This window comes from Protopterus annectens, chromosome 8.part0 (genome assembly GCF_019279795.1).
Source record: "Protopterus annectens isolate FY-2018-M chromosome 8.part0, PAN1.0, whole genome shotgun sequence".
NCBI lineage: Eukaryota > Metazoa > Chordata > Ceratodontiformes > Protopteridae > Protopterus > Protopterus annectens.
Genome location: NC_056741.1, coordinates 1,689,542,547 through 1,689,560,316, shown reverse-complemented (window position 1 = coordinate 1,689,560,316; position 17,770 = coordinate 1,689,542,547). Strand labels below are relative to the sequence as shown.

Genomic DNA, 17,770 nt, shown 5'->3' with positions numbered 1-17,770 from the left:
AAGCTATTTTTAATATGTACAAATATAAATGACAAGCCTGACTGAGGATGGAAACCTTTGACAAAGGAAGTTCAACAATGGTGGGATTAACAGAAAAAAATGATACTGAGTTCTGGGAGATGGTCATTTCCCCATATCATTCAAATAATTTTTAGAATTCTTCCTAAAACCTGAACAGAAGCAGTTGTTTCTGCATATATGCAGTAGAGAAGTGCAGTTGCAAAGGATGGCCAATTTTCAAGTCAATAAGGTTATTAGACAGTAAATAAAGCTTAAAAGTAAGACTACATTAAAAAAAAACTGCTATAAACAGAATTCGAAAAAAAAAGGGCTCACAGGAAGGGCTCGGTTTTATTTTGAAGACAATACCACATTAGTAAACAGAAGGAAGACACAATTTAACTTGTTCCTGTTCTTCCTAACAGTCCATGTTTTAGCTGTAATGTATGGTTTCCTAAAAGCTTTCCAGTTTCACTGAGTATTCCCACACTAAAACATTTTATTTTCCTTAACAATTAAAAAATGATAACTCTCTATTTTCTGGAAGCAAATCATTCATGCAAGTTTCTTATTTCACTCTAAAGCAAAACAAAATCCCAGAAATTAAGAAAAGAGTACTTGGTGATTCCCAAGGAACATCAAGCCTTTCTCAAACAGCTTAATAGACATTTGCCCATGTGGGGAAAAGTGACTCCATTACCTGTAAACATTAGCAAACGGCAAGATAAATACGCCACTTTCACAAAACTTTTTGTAAATACTTAAAAAAACAGTTCTTAAGCTGCACACATGAGGACTGAGTTTATAGGAAACATACGTTTAAAATTCTTTGCAGTCTTGTCTATGGCAAATTCAAAAAGAATTGTCAGTGAAATATTTATTTTTATAGAACCTAAACTCAGTTTTATCATAACCGTGCCAACTGCATTTTTCTTATGGATTTCAAGTGCTTCCTGGCTCCATCTGGCAATTCAATTTGACCATACCCAAGGACTGTGTCCTGTATGCATTAGTTACACTCCCAAGTTTCACTTCCTCTTTATCCTACAGACAAGCATCTTCACATTCCCAGGATGCCAGCTGTGATGATTCCGTCCTCATCTCTCATTCTTTGAGCAGCAAAATGAAAAGCATACAACTGACTGAAAACCCAGCAGCTGGTATCTTCGAAGCAAAGAGGGACTCTTCAGTTTGGTCTGTATTCTTAATCTGGTATAGGTAGGTTTTCAGTTATCAGTGACTTAAGTTTGAAAAAAATGAAGCAGCTAGAGAGAACACCAGGAAAGGAATTTTTTTTGTGGAAAGCGAGGCACCCTGTTGAGGAAAAAAAAAATTATGTGCCTATATATTTGTAGTAAATAAAATGGTTACACAGCCTCACTAAAACAATTTTCAAACATTATTGTTGAGGACATGGCTGAATAACATAAAGCACTTCCTTTCAATGTGCAAGGGTTGAACTGTTTTTGACTTTTAGGAAATCGCAGTTGTATTTATTTTGTACTATAATTATATTAACAAATACAGTATTCTGTCCAGAAAAGAAAAAGGACATCCGTCACAAAAGAGTACTTTGTTGTATAGTGCAGGCTATGGGGGGACTATCATCTGCAAATTACCAAAAAAAAAACATAGGTAAGGTATGCATAATAAGTAGGATATATATGTCAAAAAGATGCTGTCTTCTTCACAATATACAGTGCAAAATTTCTGTAAGGAAGCACTGAAAATAATTAAAGTTATAAGATAGTTTTCAAAAAGTATGATAAACAGATAACATCCTTGTCATCATTTTAAATAGCATTCGAATGAACTCTTACTTATTTAATTTGTTTACTTTTTTCCATTTTTAACCAGATAAAGCCCATTATGGACAGTCTCTTTTCAGAGGCAACCTGGGAGCATGGTTTAGTTAAGTGATTTACTCAGACTCACACAGTACGTAAATGGTATTTGAAATCATGTACACAATGAAGTTCATCATTTAGACTTACTTCTATGTGCTAATCTTAAACGTGTGTATTAGTAACAAAACTGAGAACTTCTCTAATTCTGCCTGAAAGCTTACTTTCCTGGACTATTCAAATCATATTTTCAAGTATCTAAAAGCATTTCAGCTGGGATCTGAAAATAGCAGCAATAAAACAGTAATATAGTAATGCCCAAATAATATACTTATTAAATCAAATTAAAATTAAGCTCTACAAAGGTAGAGCTCAATAGTAAGTTTTTTTTTGCAAGCCCTCTCTGTACTCACCCATACACCAAGTCCATGGTCAAACTCAGAAATTAGACGCCACTCTGTGCATCACATTTGTAGCAGTTTTTGCAAAACAAAAATCAAAATTGTATTAACACTATATGAATACCACTTAATTACAACAAAGAATAAAACAGTTAACTTATACTGGCTGAAATTAAAGTCTGCAAGAAAACATTATGAGTGCAAAGTAAGCTGACAAAGCGGATCTCATTTTTTCTCGTACACAAAGAATTCCACCAAACATATACTGATTATAAACCACCTTAAAGACGTTTATGGCAACTGTACCCAACAAATACTTTACAACCTTAAAAACATTCAACCAATACTTTTGTATCTTGTCTTCTTCTCTAGTTTTTCTTCTGTTACTGTATTATCTTTCTCTATTTTTTTCTTCTATATAATTTAACTTATGCATTTATAATTTTTCTTCTGTGACTGTATAAATAGAATTACTTAGACATTAGATCACTGGACTGAAAGTTTTTTTGTGTACCTTTGCTGCAATTTTAAGTCCTTCTGTAACTCTGCTTCTATTGTAATATTTAAAACATGATCTTGACTATTCCATTTAAGCTGATGTTATATAAAATCTCTGTATTGTTTGTAACTTTTCTCACTGGGCCTCCACTGAAAATGGGTCCTACAACCTAGTGGACTTTCCCAGTCAATCAAACAATCAATCAGTCAATAAATAAATACTATATAGCATACTCCTATGAAGCAGTGGCAAAACACCTCTATAAAGAAATCAGTGTAAAACACTGACATCAAAATTATATGCTCATGTTTGCAAAATGAAATATACAATCACAAGTTTGTCAGTCTAAGTCAACAGATTTTCTATACACTCTTCTTATGACTTCTGTCATCTCATGAACATAATTCACTGTTTATGTATGCAATAAGTTGTGAAATATTCATGACTTCAAGTGGAAAACTTCCTTGAGATCAGCTGTGCAGCACAGAGGGATAAAGTCTTGACTATGTCCTCGAAGACTGGGGTTCAAATTTCTCTGGGTAGAATTTTACTTTCATACTGCAGCATCAGAGGTGTGCCCAGTTGGAAAATTATTATTTTTTGGGGAAAGGGGTCTGTAGGGGTATGTAGAAACTGAAGTACTTCCCAAAAAAACATTTTTTTTCAGTAGTAGGGTAGTATCCTGTTGGAGGCTTCTTCTACAACATGGTCCGTGTGCATAAGGATCTCAAGCTAGTGTTTTGCTGCATTTCATGAAATAACTGAAGATACGACCCATGTTTTTTGTTTCGAAAAGTATTATTATTATTATTCCATTGCATGCCTGTTGTTTTTTTTTTCACCCATTAGACTATGAGTTGCAAGTAATTAATTATTGAAATCAGTTCATAACAAGCATATACATATTCCATTTTGTTAAAGGAGGCAAACACTGAGTATATCAGATCAAAAAATATTTTTAGGATATGAAGTAAAAATCAGTATTTATTTGTCCATAAAAGTGAACTATTTGAAGCATTCGAAATATTCACAAAAAAATTACAAGAAACTGTGAAATGACAGCGAAAATGTCAAGATGCATTGTTCTGCTATGTGCTGCACTGTGCAGGGAACATAGAAAATGGTTAGCCCTTATGATCCGTATCCTTTACCAGCCCTTGGTCATCTTTTTTGTCATTGCAGTTTACTAGAAAACCACAGCTTTGTGACTGCTTTTACCCTTGCAGGAAATGTTTTTTACCCCCATGGTTCTCCCTGAGTGTGAGCTATTAATCCAACTTGAAAATGCCTAATGGTCAATTCAATTTTTTCTAAGACTTTAACATTTACTATTCATGCATACTTTGTTTTGGTAAAGTCAGAGGCTTTGTGCTTTTTCTTTTTAATTAAAATCTGCAAGTTTAAGGATGCCTGAAGTTGTGGTACCTTAATTTGTTTCTTTAATTCATCCAGGAATTGAATATGGATCTGTTTTTGCTCCTTTCATTAAATGACTTATCAAAATTGGAAGGGATTCAACTTGTAGGCATTTACACAGTACTCTTATACAGTTGGAGCCTCTTGCAGTGTAAATCTGTACATTCTTTACTCCCCTTCTATCAATCTGAACTGTGACCTGACTCTTCTCACCATCCCCTTTGCTTGTCTTACCTAGATCCACATTTTCTCTCTAGTTCTAATGACCTTTACTCCTTAGATACTACTTTGCTGTGTTAACTATAGAAAATATTCTGTTACTATGGCTCAAAGTTTTGAAAAAAAATCATTGCATCTGTGTATTGCTATTTTGCTACATACACAGACTGTTTGTTTGATTTTTGTAATCTGAGCTGAGCCTGAAATTGGTTGGTATTGATTAGTTCTTTACCCTACAGAAATATAAAATAAAGTATAATGTATTCGCCAAAACAATTTGCTTTGTTACTCATCTGCCATATGATAAACATTTAGATTCTTCGAATCTCTGTATTTTTTTTTTTTTTTTATAAATTGACAATGGGCAATCTTAAATTTTTAGATCTTTGCATAATGGAAGTTTGGATGCTAGTCTGAACTTAATTTTCACCTCTCATAAGTTTAAGACCCAACCAAATGGGTTATTTCTTTCTACTGAAGTAACATATATATATCCTCTAAGCCTGGTTGGAAGTCAAACAGGGCACTTCATTAAGCCAATTCCAAAACAAGATTGGACAGTTCAATACATGGTCATAAATTTAAAGCTTATTTCCTGGACACCAGCTGCACAATAGCCACTAAATGAGCCATGAGTCTGCTATGTTAAATGTTGCCATTCTGTAATGTATAAGGGATGTGCTGGCAAAGTTCTCCATGTGGGAAATGTAGGGGAACTTGCCTCCGTATGCTAAAAATGCTTCATTTACATTTGCACCCAAGTGCAAAAGCTAACTGCAGCTTATAACTGAATGCCCAAATATCCTGCTGAGATCGTTTTAATAAAAAATGCCAAACTATCTCAGAGTTGTAACTCTGTATTGCTGGAGACTATCAGTAGAACTGGATGATCATTAGAATGTACCAGCCAACCAAGTTTGATTTATATATTACTTTTTTTCTAAGCTCTGGGTATCTAATTTCTTTTAAGAGTTTTGAATGTAAAACTTGAGTTGGCTATATATTAGAAGGGAAAATAAACATTTTTTTCCCAAGGAGTGGTACTTTCTGTACATAAATCCATGTGCTGATAGGGCAAAATGTGCCATTGGTTCATCGGTTGTATTCAGGTCCTTAAGGGTTGAGTGGCATTCAAGGGTGCAGTACACACCTCAAGGTGCAAGTATTATTTCATGAAACTTTTCCTAAGAACTGTGAAAGAATGAATGATATATTGTTTCCTATACATAGTGTAAACAGGCATATCATTGGAACAGTGCATCTTGTTACTTGTACTTCCATATGGAGTTGGCATGTTGCTTCTGTTCACTAAGATTAATGAAGTAAACATTTAAAATGTCTTTTGAGTTTGCGTGAAAGCAGAAACACAAATCATTTGTATCCTTGTCCTAGAAATATACTGTCATCTCGGATATCTACACACATGAATAAGCACACATCATTTGAAGCTGCTGGTGTGTATTTATTCTTATGCTTGAATTTGCCATCTAAGTGTTGGTTGTAATTGAATGTCATGATGTATTCTTTAGAGTTTTGCTAGAAACTTTCACTCCTTTTCAGTGATATAGTCCTGTTTGGCATTAACTTCATTTACTGCGTTAGTAAGTATAAGTAGTAGGGGTAGGAAAAATAAGTTTCAAACATTCGATATTGTTAGTAAGGGATGTGTAGTAGGGGAAAAAAAAGGTAAGTTCTATTTCGAGGGTTTTTTACTTTATACACATTTAGTTATACAAGGAAAAAGGAGAGAGCGCAATTTAAGAATTTAAACTTTTGAAAGTATGGTTAAAAGAGGTAAGAAATGGGAAGTAGACAGAAAGGGATGGGGGTTTATGTGGGGTCATGACAGGGGTTTATGTGGGGTCATGATTTTGGTAGATAGCTTTTAAGTTCTTTTTGGAAATTGTTAGTGTGTGTAGTGCTTCTTATATTGAGGGGAAGTTCGACCCAAAAGTGGGCTACCAAGTTTTCATATAATACATGCCCAATAGTTTTATTGGGTTTATAGATATGAAGAAGATGTTGGTCTGTGCTGAGTACAGGATGAGATGGGGTATAGCGAGATATAAGATTAGATAGAGAGGGGCATGCAGAGGATTTGTTGAGAAGGAAGTGAGTTATATGAAGTTGTGAGAGTTGCAGCTGATGGGGAAATTCAAGCCATTGTAGGTTCGTTAGAGCTATGCAGTGGTGAGAGGAATGTGATAAGCAGTGAATTTTGCAATTTTATTGTAGGACTGTTCCATCTTTGGTATTAGTGAAGTTTGAAGGCTTGTGAGAATTAGGGCAGTGTACAGAAGGCTAGATAGTAAGTAGGCTTCAGCTAAAGATGGTCTAGAATTGGGTTAGGAATTTTTTGTTCCTATAGAGAAGACCCAGTTTTTGATTACTTTTTTTTTTCAATTTTTGAGTTTAAACTGTGAGCTTTGGCCAGCTAAGACCTGCATGCAATCAACTGAATGCATAAGTGAAGTTAAGTAAATTTTTATCTGCACTTTTTTCAAGTAATACACAATTTAAATTAAATTGTTTGTGTTGCATTGAGCAATATCTAGCTGGAAGTTTTTCAGTTAAGGCTTGTTAAAAAACCTGCATAGCCAGTGATAAGTGGGGGTAGTTTACTTCATTGTTATTCAGTTTCTGTCTTATACAAGTGGTACAGTGAATTATTTTTTGTTTAAACTTTAAGCTTTGGCCAGCTAAGACCTGCATGCAATCAACTGAACGCATAAGTGAAGTTAAGTAAATTTTTATCTGCACTTTTTTCAAATAATACACGATTTAAATTAATTTGTGTGGCATTGAGCAATATCTAGCTGGAAGTTGTGACTCTGTTTTTTCAGTAGGTCTGTTAATCTTGGTGGCTTTGAAACTGCCCGCCCCTCTTGTAAATTTGCACTTGGATACTCCTCCTGGGCCCATCTCATTTCCTCACTCAAAAAAAAAAAAAAATGTTATCTGCTTTTACTGTATTTGTGTTTCTTCCTTTTGCGGCATCTTAAAAGTACTCAATTGTATTTATTACTGCTTGATGTAACTCATTCTAAGCCTTTTAGTTTAAGCACTTGGGCTTCAGACCAGTTGTTTTACATTAAGAAGGTTTGTGGTCTGCACTGTAGTGGCAGAACAGGTAGCTTACATCCTTCTAACTTGGGAACTGCTGATTGAGGGCTCAGTCTCTGTTATTCTAAAAGTGTATTAATTCTGGTTTAAGCACTTGGGCTTCAGGCCAGTTATTTTACATTAAGAGGGTTCGTGGTCTGCACTCTTGTGGGAGGAGAGGCTGACTCGGCCCTTCTGAGCTGGGAATTTCTGGTTAAAGGCTTACAGTGCCTGCATATTTGAACTGCTTCTTACTGAAATTGGTACACCTTCTTTGCTGTAGCATAAACTAGATCCAGGCCTGCTGAAGTTAGCTTTGTTTATATGCTTGTTGTTTGTTTGCTTGTTATTTCCCTGAAATGCTAATTCCACCTAAAACACGGCTTTTCAGTGCTTCTGTGGATCCTTAGTGATATCTGCACTGCTTACTGTACTTATTTCCTTGTTTCACTTGAAAGTTACTGTTTGTCGTTTTTGCATTTAAATTGCCTGTAACACATTGCATTTAAGTTACCTAGCACTTGCTCACTAAAGCAATTATATAAGTCAGCACTAAAAAATTAAAAGCACTACATCCTCACAAACTCCCCTTGAGTACCTTGTTCCCCATTGGCCCCTTTTTTCAATTATAAAGGAATTCCCAATACTATTCTAGCATGCCAAAGGTCAGTTGTCAATCTCCTCTCCGGTCCGGCTGGTGAATCTGGGAATCTTGAGGCAATGTTACAACTGCCTCATGTACACAGACAACCCTCTCCTCCTCCCAACAAATTCCAACACATGTGAGAGATGCAACCATATAGCCAAACTGGAGGCTAAGCTCTCTCAACTCAGTACTGGTGTAACCAGTCAGGAGGAGAAGGAAACCACACTCACTACAATTCCAGTCTCACATAGACACACCACGACAGCAAACCAAACACATAAACACACAAAAACATACTCAGAGGCTCTAAATAAAAATCTGCCTAAGCAGCAGAGACCTCCAAAGCAGACACCCAAGCAACCGCTACCCCAAAACAAAACACGTGCAACACATAGCTCACAAAGCCAGTGTGCCGAACAGTCACAGCCCTTAAGGCTAAACAACACACCTGATACACTTGTAATAGGTGACTCTATCATCAGGCACACTGACGTCCCGCTCACCAGGTTGAACAAGGAGAAGGTCATGGTGAGCTGCCTGTCAGGTGCTAGCATCCGCCACATAACACAAGCACTCAGGTCACTCCAAGGCAAGTACAAATATGACTCAGTCATTGTCCATGCTGGTGTGAATGACCTGAAACGTACCTCCCTGGACTACATGAAAAGAGACATAGAGGAGCTCTCTGAGCATGTAGCCCAGGCCAGTATGACCCTGACCTTGAGTAGCATCTTACTCTCTCCAAGAATGATGCTACAATATGAAGATAAGATGATCAATTTCAACAAATGGCTTAAGTACTGGTGTCATTCAAAGGGGATCCAATGCCTATCAGCCTGGGATGACATGCTCAACAAGCCACGATGCTTCGCTAGGGATGGCTTGCACCTGTCAACCCGTGGGCTTTCGGATATTGGCAAAGGCTCTTGCTACCCTCATAGTGCCTTTTTTAGGCAAGTCTCAAAAGACAAACCCACCTCCATAGGTATCACAAGGGAAAAGAAACTAAGAGTAATGCTACTCAACGCCAGAAGTCTAAACCTCAAGATGCACGCACTCGAAACTCTCCTTAGCATGGAGAACATCGATATCTGTGCAGTAACAGAAACCTGGTTCAAGGCTCCTGAGAGCACACCAGCACCAGGTTATACCTCATACCATGCTTTTCGGCCCCAAAACTTGGACCGAACCACAAAAGGAGGGGGAGTATCAATATTCGTCAAAGATACCCACACCTCCAGGTTGGTGGCACAGCACGAAGCATCAGAGACTATCCATGTGCAACTAACAGTGGGTAAAACTGCCTTCCAGTTTATAGCCTGCTGCAGACCACCCTCCCAAACTGAGGAAACCCCATTCGGCCTTCCTGAGAACACTAGAAAATATGAAGGTCTCTCCAAACACCATTATATTGGGCGACTTCAACTACCCAAACATAGACTGGGAGCATTACTCTAGCTCCAACACCCTAGCCCAAAGGTTCCTAAACTCAAATGCTATGGAATAACTTGTTACCACTCCCACAAGAGGGGAAAACATACTGGACCTGATCATCACCAACATGTGGACACTATGCTCCAGACCAGAAGTGTATCCCTCACTGGTAAGATCAGACCATAAACTAATCTCACTGGATATTCACATCCCGACCCCAACCCCTGCCCAGAAAACCGCAGTGAAAAACTTCTCTAAAGCAAATTTCACACTCCTCAAAACCGAGGTGGAATCCTTCAAAGCCCCCGGACCTGTGGAAAATACGGCCCAGACCGCATAATCCTTTATAAACGCATTCTATGAACACCTTCAGGAATGCATGGATCATGCAATCCCAAATAAAACCAAGACCCAATCCTCCAAAGGCAGACGTCCTGTCTGGTGGACCCTAGCCATAAACAAACTATACAATAGAAGGAGAAAGCTACTACATGATAGAGCAAAATCCCAAAAAGGGAAGACATCTCTGATCAGTATTAGCAAAAAACTATGGGCACTCATAAAACCTTCTAAGGCCAGCTTCAAGAGAAAAATTGCACAGGACACTAAGGATAATCACAAGGCTTTTTTTAGTTATGTTAGGAACCTGGGTGGGAATTCCCAGATATGCTCAGAATTAATCCAAAATGACAAAAAATACACCAAACCCACAGACATTGTCAACATCCTAGCTGATAGGTTAAGTGCAAACTCCCCCCCCCTCCCCACCAAAAGGGTAAATATCTATCCCAGCAGAGTGCTGCCCACCTGACATCTCAGATGCTCAGGTAAGAGCCGCCCTCTCCAAAGCAAAAAACACAGCATCAATGGGACCAGACGGTGTCCCGGGCTGCGTCCTACATGAACTCCAAGAAGGGCTAAACCCAAACATAAAACTATTGTTCCATCTCAGCCTTACTACAGGATATGTACCCAAAGAGTGGCGTACAGCAACAGTGGTCCCTCTCCACAAAGGTGCTGCCTCAATGGATCCTGGAAACTATCACCCCGTAAGCCTGACTAGCTTGGTCTGCAAAGCTATGGAAAGGATCATCATGGACCTCATAAATAAAGATACTGGGGACCTACAGACACTGGATCCTACCCAGTTCGGCTTTGTCAAGAGCAGATCCTGCCTCTGAAACCTGGTCGATTTCTTTGAAACAGTCCCCAAGGCCATTGACGAGGAGAAGGTGGTCCTCACAGCCTACCTGGACCTTGCAAAAGCCTTTGATACAATACCCCACTCGGGCATTATAGATAAGCTCACCAGCTTAAATAAAAACCCCTATGTCACTAGATGGGTTGCAAACTGGCTCAAGGACAGAACCCACATGATTAGAATTGCTGGAGCCATGTCAGACTCCAAACCAGTTACAAGTGGCGTCCCACAAGGCTCAGTCCTGGGACCTCTCTTGTTCAGTATATATTTCACGGAGGTACAGGCCAACACGGAAGGACTGTGGCTGACCAAGTTCGCAGATGACTGCAAACTGGGTGCCATAATCGACTCTCCAGCCGACACAAGCATCCTCCAAAAGGGCCTCATAGAAACAGACAACTGGTGCCAGAGCCATGGCCTCAAGCTAAACGCCAAAAAGTGTATAGTCATCCCCTTTGGCAAAAACAAAGTGCCCACAAATTACCACATAGGTAGTAATCCATTAAGTACGGAAGAAGTAATTACGGATCTGGGGACCCAAGTTGATAGCAATCTCTCATTTGACAACCACGTGACCAAAGTGGTTAGAAAAACATTTTATATAGCCCACCTAATCATGAAGGGATTCACATCTAGATCAGGGGAGGTCATCGTGCCTCTTTACTCATCCCTCATCAGGCCCATAATTGAGTACAATGCCCCTTTTGGGATGTACCTTACCAGACACCTGCAGCAACTAGAAAGACCCCAAAAGTACCTCACCAAGAGGATCAAAGGGCTCAAACAGATGTCATATGCTGCCAGGTTAAAGAAACTCCAGCTCTACTCAGTGGCATACCACCTGCTCAGAGGCGATCTGTGCCTGATGCATAAAGCCATGTCCAACCCGGAATTAATGGACATGCTGCACCTCAGAAAATCCAAATCCCATTGAGCTACACGCTTGAGAGACTTGAACCTCAGCAATGAAATAAATAGGACATGCTGGAGGGACAGATTCATAACCCAGAGGCTCCCTTCACTCTGGAATAAAATCCCAGTCTAGGTTAGGCAGAGTCCCTCATTGACTCTCTTCAAGAGGAATCTTGATGAGTGGATGGGAGATCGTAGGTTTACCCCTTATCACTTCTGTGTCACTGTTACAGAGGCACAGTATACTAACCTCAAAAAAGGGCATAGCAAAATTAATTTAAAATGGGTGGCGAAAGCCAAACACACTCTGGCTAGGCTTATAAATGCCCTAGGGCAGATAGCCTAGTATGAACCTATGAACCTATTAGTTTTTTTTTTAATGGATTGCTGGACATGGAGGTCAAATTTGAGTTGATCATCTGTTATCACTCCAAGTGGTTTTGTGTGTGATTCTGTATTAATGATAGTTGTATTTAAGGATGAGATAGTGAAGGTAGTTTTGAGATGCAAGAGTGAGTTTGGGAGAAAAAGTTTAGTCTTTGGGATTTAATATGAGCTGGTTTTCTGTGAGGCACTGCTCAACAGACAGGAAATGTTTTTGGGTAACAGAGTGAAGTTGAGATATAGTTTTAGAAGGAAAAATGAGAGTGAAGTCATCAGCATACTGAATAAGAGAAGAACGTTGGTAAGAGGTATAGAGGTCATTGGTGAAGATGTTGAATAGAAGGGGTCCCCAGGATGGACCCTTGTGGAACACCTGTATGTACAGGAAGGGAGGGGGAGTAGGACGATTGCCGGCTATTTGAGAGGTAGCTGGAGAACTATTTAAGAGTGGAGGCTGAGAGGATAAAGTTGGCTAGTTTGGTTGGAAGTTGAGAATGGGATGCCGTGTCAAAGGCTTTTGATAGGTCTAACAATAGACATGAAAACAGATTGTTATTATTACAAGCTTCTCCTATTATATGACTGAGACAAAAGGGCTGTAGTGTATTATGGTTTGGACAGAAACTATGTCGAGTGAGTGTAAATAGGTTTTGTTGGGTAAGGAATTTGAGGAGCATTTTTCGAGGATTTTTGAGAGGGGGAGAGTATAACTATTGGTCTAATGTCAGATGGGTCTGTGGAGTTGCCTCCTTTGTGTAGCGGTATTACATAGAAGGATTTCAAGATATCAGGTACAGTGGCTTCATGAATACATATTGATAAGTATTGAAACTGGATAGGCTACTGAGTTGGCTGCAAGTTTGAGAAGGGGCATAAATTGTCAGTTGATGGAGAACCTGGTTTTAATTTTAGAAGGAGGGATTCAATATATGAGGAGGGAATAGGTGTAAAAGTAAAAAGGGTATGATTCTGGGGTAGGAGGGGTGGAATTGTAGTGTTGGAATTTAGGTTAGTATTGGTCAATTTGTGGATTGTATCAGTGAAGTAGCTGTTTATGAGGGAGGCAGTGTCTTGTGCTGAGTTGTTTGGAATAGGATTTGGATTTTGAGGGCATCCAGTGTGAAGGATTGAGTTGATAGTGCTCCAGAAGTTTTTGGAATTTGAGTGCCATGTAGTTTGGACCTTATAATAAAGTTTTTTCTTATCGTTATCAATGTTTTTTCTTTTTTTTTTGTTTTGTTCCTGAGTTCTTTAAAAATTTGATGGTGAGTAAGGAATTTGGTTTTAAGCCATGTTTTCCAAGCAGAATCTCTCTGATGCATAAGGGAATGGGTGTCTTTAGAAAGCCATGGGGGTGTAGTTAGATTTTATTCTGATTTTTCGAAGAGGTCTCAGTGAATTGAGAATATCTAAGAAGATGTTACTACATTTTTGGGCGTTGGGCTGGCAACTCAACACCATGAAAACCAACTGCCAATCATTAGCAGACTACCTACACAGTTCTACTGTGGCGACCCCTAACTGGGAAAAGCCGAAAGACAAACAACATGTTATTAAATTTCCGTACTGCATCATTAAGGGAAAGTTTGTGTAAGCAAGACCAATAGTATAGAAGAGAGTCTCATTTAAAACTTGTAAGGTTGAAGGTGGTTTACGCCAGTCTTTATAAAGGTGGGGTCTGTAAAGTTGGGGTGGGGTTGTGATAAAGGTGTGGGTCACTAGAAAATGTCCAGTCAAGGATTGTCCCAGTGTTGGTGTGTTTGTTCAAGTGAGTGAGGCCAGTAATGAGCTGGATAAATCCAAAGAGATTGATGCTATGGACAGGGGAGTCTGTATTTTGTATTTTCCAGTCAATATTTACATCGCCCAGTATTGCAGTTTCATAAGGTATGCTTTGGGATGCCCAAGGTAGTATGCTTTCTAGATTCAAGATATTATTGCCTGGAGGGATATATATGGAAGCAATTGCAATTTTTTTGAGGGGAGTTTGTGACAGTTCCAAATTAAAAGTTCAGCTGGGTGGAACATAGTTGGGCTGGGTGGATAGGGGAGAGGCTAAGTTGTTCAGAATAGAGTATAGCAACTCCACTTCCTTTTTAGACATTATGTCATGACGGAAGACATTGTAGCCTGCTGGTAGAATTTCTTTGTTTGAAATATGAGGTTTTAGCCATGTTTCAGATAACGTTAAGATATGTGGGGAATAATGGGAGATACAAAAATAGAGTTCTGTTACAGGCTTTGAATATTTATGGAAAGTAAGGACAGTCTCAATCAAAAAACAAAAGCAGCACAAGGCACCAGTTGAGCTTACAGGTTAGAACTTACCATGGGAACAGGTGTGCATTAACAGAACCATATATGACATCATAAAACATCCCTTAAGCTGAACTGCTATACTCAAAAACTTGCAACTAAACTGAAAAGTTAAACTGGCTCAGAAGTGGATATCCTAGTGAATTAAGCAAATTCTGCATAGATACAGTGTGTGTGTGTGTGTGGGGGGGGGGGGGGTAGGTGATAAACAGGAAAACAGCCTACCTACATCAGTTGGCAACAGTTCCTGTATTAGTTAATAGTAAAAATGAATGCAGCAAATGGTTATGTAGTGATGGGTAATATTGACTGAAAAATGTAGTACAGATTTGTTATTGTCAGTACTGCACTGTTACTAACTCACTTATGGTAGTAAACAATTTACAAGGACCTGGAAATTTAAAGTGCGTTGTACTAAATATACAGCATACATAGCAGCTGCCCTGACAAGTGTCCGCATCCTAGAAATTTGCAACAAATCTGTGCAAGATCCAAATAAAGTGCTGACTCTCACTTCCTAGTCAGCCATGCAGGACATGTCTCACTAGCCAAGGAAACATCATCCTAGACATCTGTCTCATTGTCATTAAAAAGATGTACAGTTTTGAAAGTAGTCACACACTGGACAAATTAAACTAGGAAAGTGTCTATGATGACAGTTTCATTCATGCCATCGACAGAACATTCTCCTGTGCCCTCCAAAGCACTGATGATGTAATTTCTACAGTTTATCTTTAGCTCTAAAAATGGTGCTCAAAGGTGAAAGTACCTTCCAAGATTACAGACCACTCCCTCATTTGTCAACATCAGTAAAGGTTTGTTTTTGTCAGTACTGCACTGTTACTAACTCACTTATGGTAGTAAACAATTTACAAGGACCTGGAAATTTAAACTGCATCAACTATATCCTGAGATACCTCTGATGAATCAGTTTACAGCTGGTGAATCTGTTTCTTGGAAGTCCAGGCGAAAGTAGATGGCCTGTGGCTTACCAAGTTGGCTGATGATTGCAAACTGTACGTAATCACGGAGTACCTAAATGATGATGATGATATATTACAAAAGGGGCTGAACACAGGCAAATGAATGTTGCCAAAGCCACGGACTAAAACTAAATGCAAAAAAGTGCATTATTAACCCTTTGTCAAAGAGGAAGTCCCTGCAAATTACAATACTGACAGCAACCGCCTAAGATCAAACTCAGTAGTGAGAGATTTGGGAACACATGTTGATAGCAATCTAAACTTCAATCACCATGTGTCCACACTCGTGAGGAAAGCTTTCTACGTTGCGCATGTCATAAGTAAGGGCATCACATCCAAGACTAAGGATGTTATAACTCCTCTGTACTTGAACCTCATTAGACCACTAACAGAGTACAGTGGTTCCTTTTACATGTACCTTACCAGACACCTTCAGCAGCTGGAAAGAGCACAGAGGTTTTTCACCAAGAAAATTCAGAGCCTCCAAAACGTGAGCTACATGGAAAGACTGAAAGCTCTGTCACTGTACTCTGTATCGTACTGGCTGCTGAGAGGCAACTTGTGCCTGGCCTACAGAGCATTCTCTGACTCTACCCTAATGGCAATGCTGCACATCTGCAAATGAAATGAGACAAGAGTCACTCACTACAGGGATCTGAACATAGCTTGGACATTAACGGAACATTCTGGAGACAGAGCTATATCTCCCAGAGATTGCTGCTCCTCTGGAATAAACTTCCAATTCACATGAAAGCAATCTCCTTAATGACCCTATTCAAGTGTAACTTATACAATTAGATGGAAGACCTTAAATTCACCCTGGGGATGGCACCTATGTCCCTTATGGAGAGGTGCAGTTGGTGCTGATCATTGACTTGCTCTGGAAATAACGACCATTTTACCAAGGTCAGTTAGGGAACACTGGTATAACACGGCTAGGCTTGTAAAAGCCCCGGGACCATTAGCCTGGTTATTTCCTATGAACCTTTGTGATGTTGGCCTGTCTTGCTGCATTCCATTTAGTGTGTATTCCATCTGTGTTTTATGGCATGCAGAACTGCTGCACAACTCAATTTTTGTGCTGCAGTTTGTAGATGCCTTGGTTACAAGGCTGAGGCATGTTTGTTGTGTTAGGAGGCAGAAAGTTTGTGGCAACCCAGTCTTCAGTGTTCCCCCTCATATCTTCACGTTTGTTTACCTTGTCAGTCACTGGAAGACTTTTAACATTCAGCAGTGTAGGTTTTGTGGTTTTCCTGTCAAGAGCATTGACCACTTCAGTGCCAGATTTATTGCAGCAAATTGCAGCTGTCAGGCTGTTTGATTCTTTTCACTGTGGCACTTCAGGTACCATCTGGTAAATGTAAAAGGTGTTATTTTTGTCCATGTTTAAGACATTGTCAGACCAGTAGCCATCCATGTTACTTGGTAAGTGGGGAAAGACGGTTCTGTTCTACATTGGCAGCCTCTTGTGTAGTCTTGAATATGAAACTTTGGCATTTTTTAAGCTTTCAAGGAAACCACTGAGTGCTTCCATCTGGACAGGCCAGCTCTATAACCAGACATTCGGAAATGTTTGCAAGCATGGAAGTTGTGCAATGTGGGTCTTTTTAAACCATTTTAGCAAGGCATCTTTGATGCATTCAGGAAGACTAGACCGCATGTCTTTACAGCTTGCTGCTGCCAATGACAAATGAAGCTCCATTAATTTGTCATACTTGCTAACAAGTTTTAATAGTCATTACAAGAGTATTTTGAAATACATTTTCACTTCTACTGAAGATCAAGCATCTTTTTAAAACCTCCCCTTTAATTTACATTCTGGTCTGCAAGCTTACATTTACTTGACTTTTTATGCAATGGCCCAGCACTGTTAACCGAAGTTGACTCCATAGACGGGTCTTTGTGAAGTGAGCTGCACACTTTGCTATTGATATTGTTTGCATATGATATTAAATAGGAGATTTTTAACCATCAAGCGACTAGACTTGCTTGCAGTAACTGACCTGTAGCATTACGCATTTCATCCTTGGCTTGGACTAAGAAAATACGTGACCTTGAGCATTATAACTACGTGGGTTTGGGTGGGTGCTTTGCATCCTTGCGGTAAATGCACATTACTTCGGTTAGTGTGTATGAGCCCTGTTGAAGGTTATTGAATATAGTGAATCTCTTCTTTGTTGCGTTTCATAGTTGTTTGTATACTTTGTTCAGAGTTAATGCCTCTCTGGAATGTTGGGAAATGAAACTGAGTTGAGGAGAGAGGGGTGGATGTTTGTTAAAGACTGTTACCATTTGTAGCGCTGTGAATTTCCAGCGTGGAGTATACAGTGAAATTCTCAAAGCTTTTCCTCATGAAAATTATTTTTTAATATTCTTCACCTATTGTCTGTTAGAGGAATATAATATTTTGCAG

At 39.1% G+C, this 17,770-nt stretch overlaps 1 protein-coding gene across 2 annotated transcripts in view; it reads right to left on the bottom strand.

The window, feature by feature from the left end:
• Positions 1-315: 315 nt before the first annotated feature.
• Positions 316-17,770, bottom strand: part of ZNRF1 (zinc and ring finger 1) — a 1,280,919-nt gene continuing 1,263,464 nt past the window's right edge. For both annotated transcript variants that reach the window (XM_044081218.1, XM_044081219.1), the window contains one exon: positions 316-1,314. The gene's annotated coding sequence lies outside the window, so the exon portion shown is untranslated. The remainder of the gene's footprint in view (positions 1,315-17,770) is intronic.